The sequence below is a fragment of the Dipteris shenzhenensis genome, chromosome 22 (assembly GCF_047967505.1).
Source record: "Dipteris shenzhenensis isolate YYH24624 ecotype China chromosome 22, Dip_SZ_1.0, whole genome shotgun sequence".
NCBI classification, from domain to species: Eukaryota; Viridiplantae; Streptophyta; class Polypodiopsida; order Gleicheniales; family Dipteridaceae; genus Dipteris; species Dipteris shenzhenensis.
The window spans coordinates 16513097-16527328 of NC_141617.1; the positions used below are offsets into that span (position 1 = coordinate 16513097).

General features: G+C 45.0%; 1 protein-coding gene across 1 annotated transcript in view; it reads left to right on the forward strand.

Annotated features, from left to right (window-relative positions):
• Positions 1 to 14232, forward strand: part of LOC147887808 (uncharacterized) — a 58672-nt gene that overhangs the window by 30339 nt on the left and 14101 nt on the right. The window lies entirely within an intron of this gene.

Consider the following 14232-nt stretch of genomic DNA (forward strand, 5'->3'; position numbering starts at 1 on the left):
ATAGATCATACTGATCTCTCCTGCATGGAACTTCTCTGTGACATAGTGATAGTGAACCTCAATGTGCTTCGTGCGAGCATGAAACACATGATTTTTTGCCACTGCTATAGCACGCTGACTATCAGTGAGAATCGGAGAAGGACCCTCCAATGAAAGATGAAGATCAGTAAACAAACGACACAGCTAAACACATTCAACTGTCGTCAAGCCAAAAGACTTTGTACCTTGCAAGTAACGGAAGATGCATCTGCAAGTCACCTCCCCTGTAGTAAACAAACGACGCAGCCAAACACATTCAACTGTCGCTGTGAAAGCTGCCCTGTACTCAGCTTCACATGAGGAGGTAGCCACTGTAGATTGTTTCTTGCTCAACCAAGAAATGCAAGCATGTCCTAGAAAGAAACAATTCCCACTGGTGGACTGCCTAGTATCATAGTCTCCAGCCCAATCTGAGTCACTGTAAGCATGCATCTGCAAGTCACCCCCCCTGGGAAACATCAAGCCAAAAGACTTTGTATCTTGCAAGTAACGGAAGATGTATTTGCAAGTCACCCCCCCTGGGAAACATCAAGCCAAAAGACTTTGTACCTTGCAAGTAACGGAAGATGTGTTTTACAGCCTGCCAATGCATAATCTTTGGGCTGTGCATATACCTGCTCACCTGAGAAACTGAAACTGAATATCAAGTCGCGTATTGCAGAGATAAATGAGGCATCCAATAGTCTGGCTATAGAGTGTGACATCAATTGATTCACCTGCATCATGCATTGTAAGCTTTAGCCTTGGCTCCATGCGAGTGGACATAGACTTGCAATCATGCATGTTGAATCTGTCCAACAGCTTTTGAACGTACTTGGACTGAGACATAACAATGCCACGTTTCTCTTGAATAAACTGGATCCCCAAAAAGAAATGTAACAAGCCCAAGTCTGACATATCAAATGTAGCTTAAATTGGACTTTGAAATCTGCAATTACTTCCTCATTTGATCCGGTGAGCAGCATGTCATCTACATAAAGAATGATGACCAAAATATCCCCCCCATCCTTTTTTATGTAGAGGGTGCTTTCAGTTGGACTATTGTGCAGCCCCTTGCTGGTTAGAAAGGCATCAATTTTTGCATACCATGCACGTGGGGCTTGTTTCAGCCCATACAAAGCTTTATTCATCTTGCTTACCTGATGTGCATTTCCTGAAATTTCAAAGCCCGGAGGTTGTTTGACATAAAACCTCTTCCAACAAGTCTCCATTAAGGAAAGCTGTTTTAATGTCCAACTGATGAACATTCCATTCAAAATTTGCAGCCATTGCTATAACTGACCTGATGGTGGTCATCTTGGATGTAGGAGCAAAAGTCTCCTCATAATCTATGCCCTTTTTCTGAGCATATCCTTTTGCAACCAGCCTTGCCTTGTACCGATCAATGGACCCATCTGGCTTTCTTTTGACTTTGAAAACCCAACGGGTACTTATGGCATTCTTGCCTGGTGGCAAATCCACGACATCCCAAGTCTGATTTTTATGAATGGACTGCATTCCATTGTGCATGGCATTCATCCAGTGCACATTATCCTTTGCTTCTTCAAATGTCTCAGGCTCCTCCTCATCAAGAAGAGTACTTGCATAAGATGATTCAACTGAAAGAGCCCCCCCTGTGTGCCTTACTGCACTACGAGTCCTACCAGGCAATGGAGCCTCAAGCTTACTCTCCTGAGAGTCTGAAGCAACCAATTCGGGACTGTTTTGGCTGCATGTATCTCTTGAATTTCTTGCCTGACAACTTCATCCACACCCTGAGGTTGTACTAAATCAGCTGGGGGCTGAATCTGTACATGTGGATCTGGCGGAGGTTGCTGTAAATTTTGAGTTTCAACGGGGAACCAAATGCTATAGGAAGCATCCCCTCAAACACATTATCTGAAGAGGCTGGAATCTGAAATTCAACGTGTGTATGTCAGAATTTTCAGAGAATATAACATCTCTACTAACAAAAATCTTGCGTGTAGCAGGATTGTAGAGACGATAGCCTTTGCTTTGTGAACTATATCCCACAAAAATGCATTTGAGTGCCTTATCTGACAACTTTTGTGAACTATATCCCACAAAAATGCATTTGAGTGCCTTATCTGACAACTTGTGTCTGAACTCCATAGGCACGTGGGCATATGCAACACAATAAAAAACTCTGAAATGGTCCACTGAAGGCTTTCTCCCATGCCATGCCTCATAGGGAGTGATTGTCTTCAAAGCCTCTGTAGGAGTCCGATTTAAAATATAGTTGGCACACATGAGGCGTTCTAGCCAAACCTGTGCGGCAACTTCTTACTTGTGAGCATGCATCTATCCATTTCCATGGCAGTGCGATTCTTCTGCTCAGCTTTGCCATTCTGTCGAGGTGTAAGCCTCACTGTAAGCTGATGCATGATGCCTTTTTCTTTCAAAAATGTCTCAAATTCATGAGACATATACTCTCCTCCTCTATTTGTTCGAAGTGTCTACACCTTGAGTCCTGTCTCATTCTCAACCATAGCCACAAAGTGTTTGAAATGCATAAACACTTCTGATTTTGCCTTGAGACCATAGACCCAAGTGTAGTTGGTAAAGTCATTTATGAATGTAACAAAATAGAGATAACCCACAAAAACAGGTCTCCTCATGGGACCGTAGACATCATTGTGAATAAGCTGTAATTTTCGTGTAGCTTTCACTGCACCATCCTTTTTGAAGGGAAGTCTATGCATTTTGCCAAGAATGCAGCCTTCACATGCATGAGGAGGAGGCGACTCCAAAGGAGGCAATGCATCAACCATATCATGCCTCTGAAGTGTCATTAAGTTGCCATAGCTCATGTGCCCATACCTGGCATGCCATAACTCCGCATTTTGCATTGCAGCAGTGGGAATGCTAACTGATAATGCAAGATGGGATCTTTTTTCATATAGATCAAGCTGAAAAAGACCCCGATACAAAGTGCCAGACAACATCAAAGCATAGTCATTTTCTTTGTCTCTGACTTCACACTTGTCATCATCAAAAACAACCTAAAATCCTCCTCTATTGAGTGAGGACACTGAAAGAAAATTCTTCTTTATCCCTGGCACATATAGTATATCTGAAATTCTGAAATCTGTGCCATCAGTGGATGTGAGAATAATGTCTCCCACTCCACACATTGAATAAGAAGAATTATTTGCACAAGTACCTTCTTCTTGGTGGGTGAAGAATGCAGAGATACAAACAGACTCTTCTTGGAAGTGATGTGCTTTGAAGCACCACTGTCAAAATACCAAGTATGAAGTGTCTTATCAACGCTAGAAGAGCATTCATCCTTTGAAGGATCATAACTGCATGTTAAGAAAGCATATGGGTCATCATCATTAGTGGTTGTAATATCAGAACTACCCATTGAAAAATCTGAAGTGCAAGACAGAAAGGCATAGTGCTCTTCAGCAAAGTTGGCTACAACATCTCCTCCATCATGAGAATATAGAACTGATGCATTTGACACAGCCATACCGGAGTCCCTTTTCTTCTCTTTGGCTATGCGCTTCTCGCACTCTCCAATATAATGACCTGGCTTCTTGTAATAATGACAGATGCCCTTCTTTTTCTGTTTACTTGTATCACCCTTTGCCTTATAAGAAGGCTGTCCAGAATCAGCTTTATGCTGATGTGTGGGCTGATTGGCATGTGGCTTTTGCCGCCCTTTACCCTTGGGCTTGAACTTGGAGAGCATAGCATGCTCGCCAGTCGGGGTAGCCATATTTCTACGAGTCTGCTCCTCCTGCAACAAAAGTCCTACTAACTCGTGAAAAGAGAGAGGATTGCTGTCCCTCCTCAATGACAAATTTTGCGAGGTGTGGAAACCGAGATAGGACTTAGGAAGAGAGTTCAGAGTGGTGGTGATCATCTCTGAATCCAGAATGACTTCATCAATATTCAGCAATTGTTCCCTCAAGTCCTGAAGCTTTGTGAGGTGAGAATTCATGGAATCTCCCTTCTCCATATGCATATGGGAAAGTTCTCGCTTCAGAAAGGAAACCCTAGCATCATTTCTTGCTGCAAACATACTTTCTAGTATCTCCCAAGCTGCCATAGATGTCTTGCATGACCGAATATGAGGTATAATGAACCTCTTGACAGAAAGAGAAATTACTGAAAGAGCTTGTGCATCTCTAGAGTCCCATCTTTTTTGCTCTACTATGGGAGCTCCTGGAGTGGCTGCTCCAACCACCTGTGCTGCATTTGTACCTCTACCCCTGCCTCCAGCTGTAGGAGTGACAGGTGTAGTCACTGTATCTGGTCTTGCTTCATCTCCATACCAAGATATTGCGAACCATGAAACTCCACAAGGAGTAGTTGGTGCCATCCAACTTATCCTCCTATGTGAGAACCCCGAACACCTCATTTGAGTTGTTCTGAGCCATTTTCACCAGATAATCTCAAAAAATACGGCAGACTGACCAAGTGAAATCCCTTCCTGGGATATAAAATGCACAAGTAAAATCTGCCCATAGTGACAAATACTGTCACAGCTTGTCAAAGGCTCATAATGCACTTCAATTATCCTTCAAATGCTCTCCAAATTGCCAAAAAACACTGCAAAATTTGCCAATGTCTGCAATGTCTGCTTGTACACACCGCTAAATTGCATCAGAATGCCAAAAGCCCCAATTTTTTTTCAAGGAAATTACATCCAAAAGAGGGCAAATTGCGTGAAAGCCCCAAAGATGCAAGAAATTGCAGTGCAAAACTAAAAGCCCCAAATTTTGAGCTGAAATTGAGCCAAATTTCACCCAAATAGTATCTCCTGCAAAAGCCCCAAATTCTTGGACAATCTTTGCAATTTGCTTGCAATGTGTGCCAAAAAATAGACAAAAGCCCCAAGCTTCAAAATGAAATTGAGCACAACTTAGGGCAGTTTGACAAAAGCCCCAAATTTAACAAAATGCCCAATTCACAGAATGTGCTCAAATCTGTCCAAAAATCTGCCTAGCCAAACAATGGCTCCCTACAAGAGGTACCTTCAAAGAATCACTTGCAAAAGAACCTCAATGCACATGAAGGTTGAACAGGACTGCTGCACCGAGCTGCTGATCTAGCTGTACAACTGTACAGTACGGCCTAGTATGGAGCGCACATACGGCAGTACAACCTGGTACAAACACTTTGTTGGAGCAGATACGGAACGTACGGCAAAGCAAGTACGAACTGACGCAAGAGTACCGTATGACGTTGGATGCAAAAAACACAGTAGAGCTATACATACCTTTATTGTTACGCTCTAGCCGAGGTAGCATGACCTCGGAAGAATCAGTCGACATTTCCCTTATAGGATCTATCTCTGTAATATATGTGTTTGCGCTTCATGTAAATGATCGGGAGGGATTTAATGTCAAGGTCCTAGGTGAGGGCTGATAGCACCAGACTAGATAGATCTGAGACCAAGGGCCTAGTGCAAAGATTGTGCCTAGGGGCAAGGAATTAAATGCATCCCAAGAGAGGGGTGAAATGTTGCATTAGGAAGGCCCTATATGGATGACATGTGGCATCTAGATCTATCTAGGGATTTGGGGTTTGCTAAGGCTAGTGAGAGAAGAGAAGGATTGGATTCACGTGATTTCGAATGTAGATCTCTGTCTCGCTTGGAAGTCTTGGCAGAATAGGCTGGGAGGAGAATTAGGGTGCTACTCCCGTGATCTGTCAGAACAGGTTAGTATAGAGACGAGGAGGGTGACAGTTGGTATCAGAGCGGAAGGCTTGGAATTTGAGAAGGGACGAACACGGGTTTACGTAGCTGTCGTAGAGCGGAAAGTCCAAGGGGAGACGTGACCTTGGAAGAGCGTAGCGGGAGCGTCCACGAAGAAAAGAAGGTGGAGCGCTGTTGACGAACTTGAAGGCAGCTGGCGTGAAGCGATACGTTGATTGCGACGACGTCGTGCAACACGTGGACCCACGAACGGGCTGATGCAGTGATTCGACGAAAATAGCTCGTGGGGTGAAGCAGGTTCTCCGCTCATGGACTCGATGGACGGGGTTAGCTGATAGGTTGGCGCAGAACGACGGAGCATGGATAACGTGGTGGTCTACGGTCGACGAGGATCGTTAGCGCAAGTGATTAGTCCGGGGGCTTGGCCAGAACTGTCGATGCACAGGTTGGTGGCTTGGAGGCATATTTCATCACGGACTCTGCCGCTCGTCAATTGTGTCTTGGTTGGAGAGGGGCTGCGCCTTGGCGCCTGGCTTTCTTGACATGTGAGCTCGGTTGGAGAGGGCAGAGGGTTCCAAGTGACTCTTCCTACTGGTTAGTCACAAGGCCCTTGCTGGGTCACGTGTGGTGTTTCGGGAGTGCCATACATGAATGTTGGGCTCCACCCGCTGGTGGAGGACTGACTGGTGAGAGCTGAGAGCAGGCCGTACGTGCAGGCTGCAAGGCTACGGGATTCGAATTCCAGGGAGCACTTTATCTATTTTCCCTTTTGGTTTTCGTTATTCCTGTTTTGTCGGAAGCAGTTAGACTTTTGTGGTTTTAGCAGAGGTCGCAGTTTATGATGCTATAGCAAGAACAAATTATGCTTGAGCAGATGCCTGTGTGCTTCAGTTAGAATTAGACTGCAGGAATTTCCCTAGTATAGGGAAAAGCGCCATCTGTGATATATGCCTGTATTAAATGCTTGATCAGTGTGAATGTGGGATTGCAGGAATTCCCTAGTATAGGGAATTGTGTTCAGAGTGTTAGTACCCTGAATTGTGTCAGCTTGTGATTACAGTGTTCTAGGGGTGTTTAAAAAAAAAAAAAAAAAAAAAAGCCCCAAAACAAAACACCTACTGAACTAAATGGAAGCAGAAGAAGGGGCTTCCAGGAGGGACCCTGGTGAATCAGGAGTCCGGCCGACCCAGCAGGGATCGCGCCCAGTAGCTCACACTTTATCTGGCAGGATTGCATTGCTGGAGGATGCCTTGCAACAGTTGTTAGTGCAGCAATTACAAGCCAACGCAGGGCAATCTGAACTTAGGAGAGCGTTACAGAGTATGTCTGCCAGGCCTTCTCGAGAAGAGAAGGGAAAGGCTCCAATGGAACTGGAGTCTAGTGTCCATACGGTCGAGCCTAGGAAGGCTAAAGTGCCAAATATTGCCAATTACAGACCGGAAAAGTATTCTGGTCGGATGAACGACCGTAGCTCCGATGTCATTGAGACCTGGTTACACAAATGGGACGAGGCGTTCGCCATTTGTGAGATCAGAAATGACATCAAAAAGATCCGCGAGGCCACCTATATGTTTAGTGAGGCTGCGGATCGGTGGTGGATTAAACAACAAAAAGATGGCATAGCATCCACTACCTGGGAGGGGTTTAAAAGAGAGTTCAGGAAACACTTCTTACCTCCTGATGAGGCATCCCGAGCTTGGGATCAATATAGGAACCTTTGTCAGAGAAATTTATCAGTGGCAGAATACACTGATAAGTTTCGAGAGAGTGTAATGAAGGTTGACGAACCCCTGCCTCAATCAATCCAAGTGAAAGATTTCATATTTGGATTGAATGATCGAATAAAAATGGAAGTTCGGGCTAAGTACGCGAACACGCTAGATGATGCAATAGCTATAGCCCTGAACTACGAGGATGCCAAGGGCAGCAAGCCAAGTGGGTTTGCACAGGTCGGAACCCAGTATGGGTATCCGAAGAAATCTGGGTTTAAGAAGAAGTGGGCTAGTAGAGGGAGTGGTTCGCAGCCGAGTGGTCAAGCCAAGCAGGCGAGACCGGCTGAAACTCCTAAACCAAGTACCACCATTGGAGTGAAGAGGAAAGTAACCCCAATGGCAGCTCGGGCTTGGTCTAAGTCTCCCTTGAACCCAGAACAAAGGGAAAAAGCGAGGAGAGAAGGCTTATGCTTTGGTTGCCTTCAACCTCATCAGTGGAGAGATTGTCCACGTAATAAAGATCGTCGGATGGCTGAGATGGTGATCTCAGAGTGCGACGTGGAGATGCAGGGAAGTCCCAGAGCGGAAGAGATGCAGATTCAACTAGCGGGATCTTCTCAGAGGTTAGTACCTTGTTTGTTCTGTGTGTCTGTTACTAAGTTAGTGACGAGTGCACCTGATAACATCCTATCTAAGCCCGCAGCAACGGGGTATACAGCCTTCAATGATACGGAGTTAATCAAAATGAAAGGGCAAGTGGCCAGTCATGATGTCATTGTGTTGTTTGACTCAGCGTCAACTCACAATGTGGTTAACTCCAAGCTCATGAAGAGGCTGAAATTAAAGACAAGTCCATCTGACTATGCGTACACAGTCAGGATGGCAGACGGAAGTTCAACTGAAGTATGGGACCAAAGGGTTACCCAGTTGGAGCTTCGGATTCAGGACTATGCTGAGAAGCTTGATTTTGAAATAACCAAGCTTGCTCATGCGGATATAGCCCTGGGAATGGCGTGGCATTCTAGGAAGAATCCAGCCATTGATTGGAAAAAGCACGTATATCAATTCAAGATGAATGATGTGCTTTATGTCTTACGAGGTGAAAGAGATATACCTCAGGGACCGTTGGTTTCCGTGATGGAAATCAGAAAGGCTCAAGTAGAGTTTTTGTATCTTTGCACAGCATCGGTAGAGTCGATGGATGATTCTTCGACTAGCACTGATATTACGCAAAGTGGTGAGATGGCCAAGCTGGCTAATCTTGCTGGCTAATCTTATAACAGAGGAGTTCTCTGAATGTTTTAGGGATGAACTACCTTATGGGTTACCTCCAGAGCGGAAAGTTCAGCATAAGATTGAACTGATCCCGGGGGCAGAACCTGTAAATAGACCTCCCTATAGAATGAGTTTTACTGAAGAAGCGAAGGTGCGTAGGTAACTGGAAGAATACCTCAAGTTGGGGCAGATTCAACCAAGTTTCTCACCTTTTGCTTCGCCAGTGATATTAAAGAGGAAAAAGGATGATACGTTTCGCCTCTGTATAGATTACAGAGCATTAAATAATATCACTGTTAAGCACAGGTATCCGATGGCTCGGATTGATGATTTGCTAGATGCATTACATGGAGCCGTGATTTTCAGCAAGATAGATCTTAAGTGCGGCTATCATCAGATCCGGATTAGAGCCGAGGATGTGCATAAAACCGCTTTTAGAAGCAGGTTTGGTCATTATGAGTTTTTAGTAATGCCCTTCGGACTTACCAATGCTCCAGCGACCTTCGTCATGCTTATGAACGATTTACTACGTCCGTATATCGGAAAGTTCGTAGTACATTTTATTGACGATATCTTGATAATCAGTAAAAGTATTACTGAGCATCGTGAACACTTAAGGATAGTGTTCAGTACTTTAAGGAAAGCCAGTCTTTACGTGAATAAAAAGAAAACTATACTGTGTATGGTTAGGCTTGAGTACTTAGGGTTCATAATTACTCCACAGGGGGTAGAAATGGATCCGAAGAAAGTGGCTGCGATACTAACTTGGCCAATCCCTCAGAGTCTGACCGCGCTGCGATCATTCTTGGGATTTGTCCAGTTTTATAGAAGGCATATCAAAGGATATTCCGGAATAGTATCGCCATTGACTGATCTGACCTCAGATAAAGTACCTTTTGTTTGGGGACAGAATCAACAGGAAAGTTTTAACACCATAAAACAAGCTGTGGTCACAGGACCGGTGTTAAAAATAGTTGATCCCCAGAAACCGTTGTTCCTAGAAACCGATGCAAGTGGCATTGCGGTAGGAGCAGTCCTTCTTCAAGAGGGAAGGCCAGTAGCCTTTGAAAGCAAGAAGCTTTCTCCCTCTCAAAGGAATTGGCCAACTCATGAATTGGAGTTGTATGCTGTTATCCATGCTTTGAAAACATGGAGGCATTATCTGTATGGTTCAGAGTTTTATGTGGATGTGGATCATGATACTCTGAAACATTTCTGTAAACAGCCTGACTTGAGGGGCCGCCAAGCTAGGTGGGCAGAACTCATGTAGGAGTTTAATCTAACGATTCGGTACCGAAGAGGAAAAGACAATAAGGTAGCTGATGCGTTGTCTCGCTATGCACAACCTGAGTTTCACGGTATTAGAGAGTGCTGTAATGACCGAGATCAGAGAAACTCAGAAGGTGGACGAGTTTGTCCAGAGCTTATGGCCTAAGGCTCATGTGTTAAAGCCCGGAGAAAATGAAAAGGATGACCTGGCATCCAGAAAAGGCCAAACTTATGCAAGATATGCCATAAGGGATGGTATGCTAGTTAGAAATGGCAAGGTTGTAGTACCTGGTCAGAATGATCTCAGGCAGAGAGTCATTCGACAATGCCATGATAGCCCGTGTGCGGGACATCCAGGTGTCGAGAAGACATATGATCTCGTGAAGCGAGATTTCTTTTGGCCAAAGATGAAAAAGCATATTCATGAATATGTGACACGGTGTTTCTCGTGTCAGGTAAGTAAGGCCGAGCGGGTGAAGCCACCCGGACTTTTACAGCCCTTGGAAATACCACTAAGTAAGTGGGAGAGCATTTCCATGGACTTTATTGTAGGGTTACCTGCAACACAAGGAGGCTATACTTCTATCCTTGTGTTGGTTGATCGTCTAACCAAGATGGCTCACTTCATTCCGACTAGAGAGTCTATTAGTGCCCCGCAAGTAGCGGATTTGTTTATTAGACATATACTTCGTCTGCATGGATTGCCTAGATCCATAGTGTCAGACAGAGATGTCAGGTTTACCGGTCACTTTTGGACAGCGGTATTTGAGACACTAAGGACTGAGTTGGGAATGAGTAGTGGGAATCATCCTGAGACGGATGGTCAGACGGAGAGAGTCAACCAGACTTTAGAGGATATGCTGAGGGCATATGTGTCATTGAGGCAACATACATGGGACAAGTGGTTGCCATTGTTGGAGTTTGCCTACAATGATAGGAAACATTCATCTACTGGGTTCAGTCCGTTTGAACTGAACTATGGTTATAGGCCAGCCAATCCAACTATAGTTGGAGTGCCTCAGAAAGTGCCTAGTGCCGCGAACTTTGTAGTTCAGATGCGGGAGATGCTAGCACTTGCGAGAGCTAATATCCGTCAGGCTATGGATAGAGCCAAGGTGTATGCGGATGAAAATCGGTCTATAAGAGTATTTGAAGAAGGAGAAAAAGTTTTTCTCAGAATTCCTTCGCACTCGAAGTTGTTGACTTCAGGAGAGTGTGCTAAGTTATCACCTCGATACTGTGGGCCGTGGTTAATTCTAAAGAGAATAGGCAGTGTAGCCTATAAATTAGAATTGCCACAGGGGTGTAAGGTGCACCCGGTTTTTCATGTTTCACGTTTAAAGAAATTTTTACATACTGGTGACTCACTAATCGAAGGTGTGGTTTTGTTTCAGGAGATAGAGGATATTGCAAGGCGCAAACCAACAAGAATCCTGGACCGAGGAACAATGCAAATACGAAATCGGAAGATACCCACGGTGTTGGTTGCATGGCATGGTCAGCCTCTATCCGAAGCTACCTGGGAATCCGTATATCAGTTACGGAGAGTGTTCCCAGACTTTATCATCGAGGACGCTGATGTCTGAAGAGGGAAGGAATGTTACGCTCTAGCCGAGGTAGCATGACCTCGGAAGAATCAGTCGACATTTCCCTTATAGGATCTATCTCTGTAATATATGTGTTTGCGCTTCATGTAAATGATCGGGAGGGATATTTTGTCAAGGTCCTAGGTGAGGGCTGATAGCACCAGACTAGATAGATCTGAGACCAAGGGCCTAGTGCAAAGATTGTGCCTAGGGGCAAGGAATTAAATGCATCCCAAGAGAGGGGTGAAATGTTGCATTAGGAAGGCCCTATATGGATGACATGTGGCATCTAGATCTATCTAGGGATTTGGGGTTTGCTAAGGCTAGTGAGAGAAGAGAAGGATTGGATTCACGTGATTTCGAATGTAGATCTCTGTCTCGCTTGGAAGTCTTGGCAGAATAGGCTGGGAGGAGAATCAGGGTGCTACTCCCGTGATCTGTCAGAACAGGTTAGTATAGAGACGAGGAGGGTGACATTTATAGTCTATCACATCCACAGTTCACATTTATTGAAGCCACCTGACAAAATACAAAATGTACTTTTATTCCAAATCCTCATCTTTACATAATCCCAGATAAAACTTCCTCAGGAATATCCTCCTGATCTAGCAAACTCATATTAATCCACTCTTCATCATTTACATGCAATATTAGATGCCATGTATCTCCTGACACAACTGAGAAGTGCACCTCATATTGAAAATTCCACAGCTCACAAGACGACCACCCACAAAGTGACCACGGTTAGAAATCTTATTTTATTTTTCCCAAGATTATAAATCAAGCACTAGAAATGATGCAGCCCATCTCCTTCACATGATCATCCATAATTGCAGTTTCCCTTCCACTCACACACCATGCCCATAAGGACTCAGATACCTTCTATCAGCATCCCACTGCCTTAGAGAATTACAATAAACTCAATGTAAAGGCAAGACACCATCCGCCTTGCTCTGTTGCATTACGGCCTCCTCTATTAAATCATCAAAATTCGTTATCCACTCTACTGTCCATAGTCCTATTACCTCAACCAAGGCCTCTTCCCTTGTTCAACAACGAGCATCAGATACGCTACAGCCAGCCACCAAACACATGCAATTGTAGAACATGCTTTGACAATCTTGGAAGAGACGATGCATTTGAGCCTATTCGAGCAAACAATCACAAACTTGCACACTATGCTATTGAAGAGTCACGGGAGCTACTATGGAGAGCACACCACCTCGATATTTCTTTCAACCACACAGTCGTGCTTTGAACTGATACAGAAGCTGGATTTGTTCAAACACCTCATCACCATGCAGAGCTATTGCCTCACAATCACACAAGTTTACATACGTATTGCATAGCAAAACTCCATCAATGCAGATCACCATTTCCTTCATCTTGTTATCGCCTCAACCAACAGGCCAACCTTTTAGATAGTTCTTCCCACAGTCAAGGTCTCTACAGCTACAATCAAGAAACCGCCTAGCCAAAGGTCCCTCTCCTCCTCACGGAGGTCATGGCCTTTCACCACCCAATGTTCTCCAAACCTTCCATAGTAGTGACACCCCAGCCAGCCAAAATAAACTCCCTCACAGGACACCGTCAACCTCCATGTGCAAGAAGCTCCCACCAGCAAGCACTAACCGCTTGTAACCCGTCACGCACTAGCCACAGTCCCGCACTGTTTACCTCTTGCTCATTGAGCTCTTATCGTCGAATTATGGCCTCCACACTAAGATAGCTTCTTGATCATTACGTACCCAGCGCGAAGGTCCTTTTAGTCCCCTCAAGAGATGTTTCATGGTCGATTACTTGGACTCCTCTCTGTGGCCTTTGAGCTCACGTATCACCCGTGTTGCCATGGACTTCAAGCTTCCTATAGAGAATCTATCTCTGTCCCAAAGCTCCCAACTCCACAGCGTGCCTTTGCTCACAGAGCTCTGCTCTTCACACACGACGACTACTTCAGTCAAAAGGCCTCCAGCCTTCTATAGTAGAGATGCCTCTTCTAGAGAACTTAATCCACTCCTCCTTCCCGGTCCTTAGTTCACGTGCTCATCCTCTTTTCATCTGTCTCCTGGCCTGAGCAGTCACGACCCCCAGCTTACAGAACAAATGACCCTCGTCGTCTGAGATCCTCCTAGCCCACACAGTAGCGACGCCACAGCTGCGTCTCATAGCACCCAGCCTCCAGCCCGTTCATATAGTAGCGACCTCTGAACCCTAGAGCTCCCCAAAGCAACAGTCCCCTCCCCAAATACTCTAGCCCTCGATCTCCTTCTCGCATCCTCCCGCAAGGTGCATCTCCACGTACGTGACTTCGTCCTTCATCCAGAGGCTCCTCTTTTCTCATTTACGTAGCATGCATGGCCTCCTTCTCTCAAAATTAGCCACGTCACCTTTGCCTTTTTACCACTCCCAAAACTTCCCCACAAACTAGACCAAGGCAATTAATGCACCACACTTAGACTTTGTGCACACTGATGCATATCACAAGCGCTTAGTACCTAGTTGCCTAACGACTTATCCACATATAAGCCAATCCCGACACACTGGAAACAAGGCATCCTCAACGAAAAAAACTCATGCTTTCATGCACATATGGCTCAGGACAACCATGAAGAGCACATGCCATACCGTAACAAAACATCGTCGCACACTGGATGTCATGCTCTGGATCACCCTGGTGCAA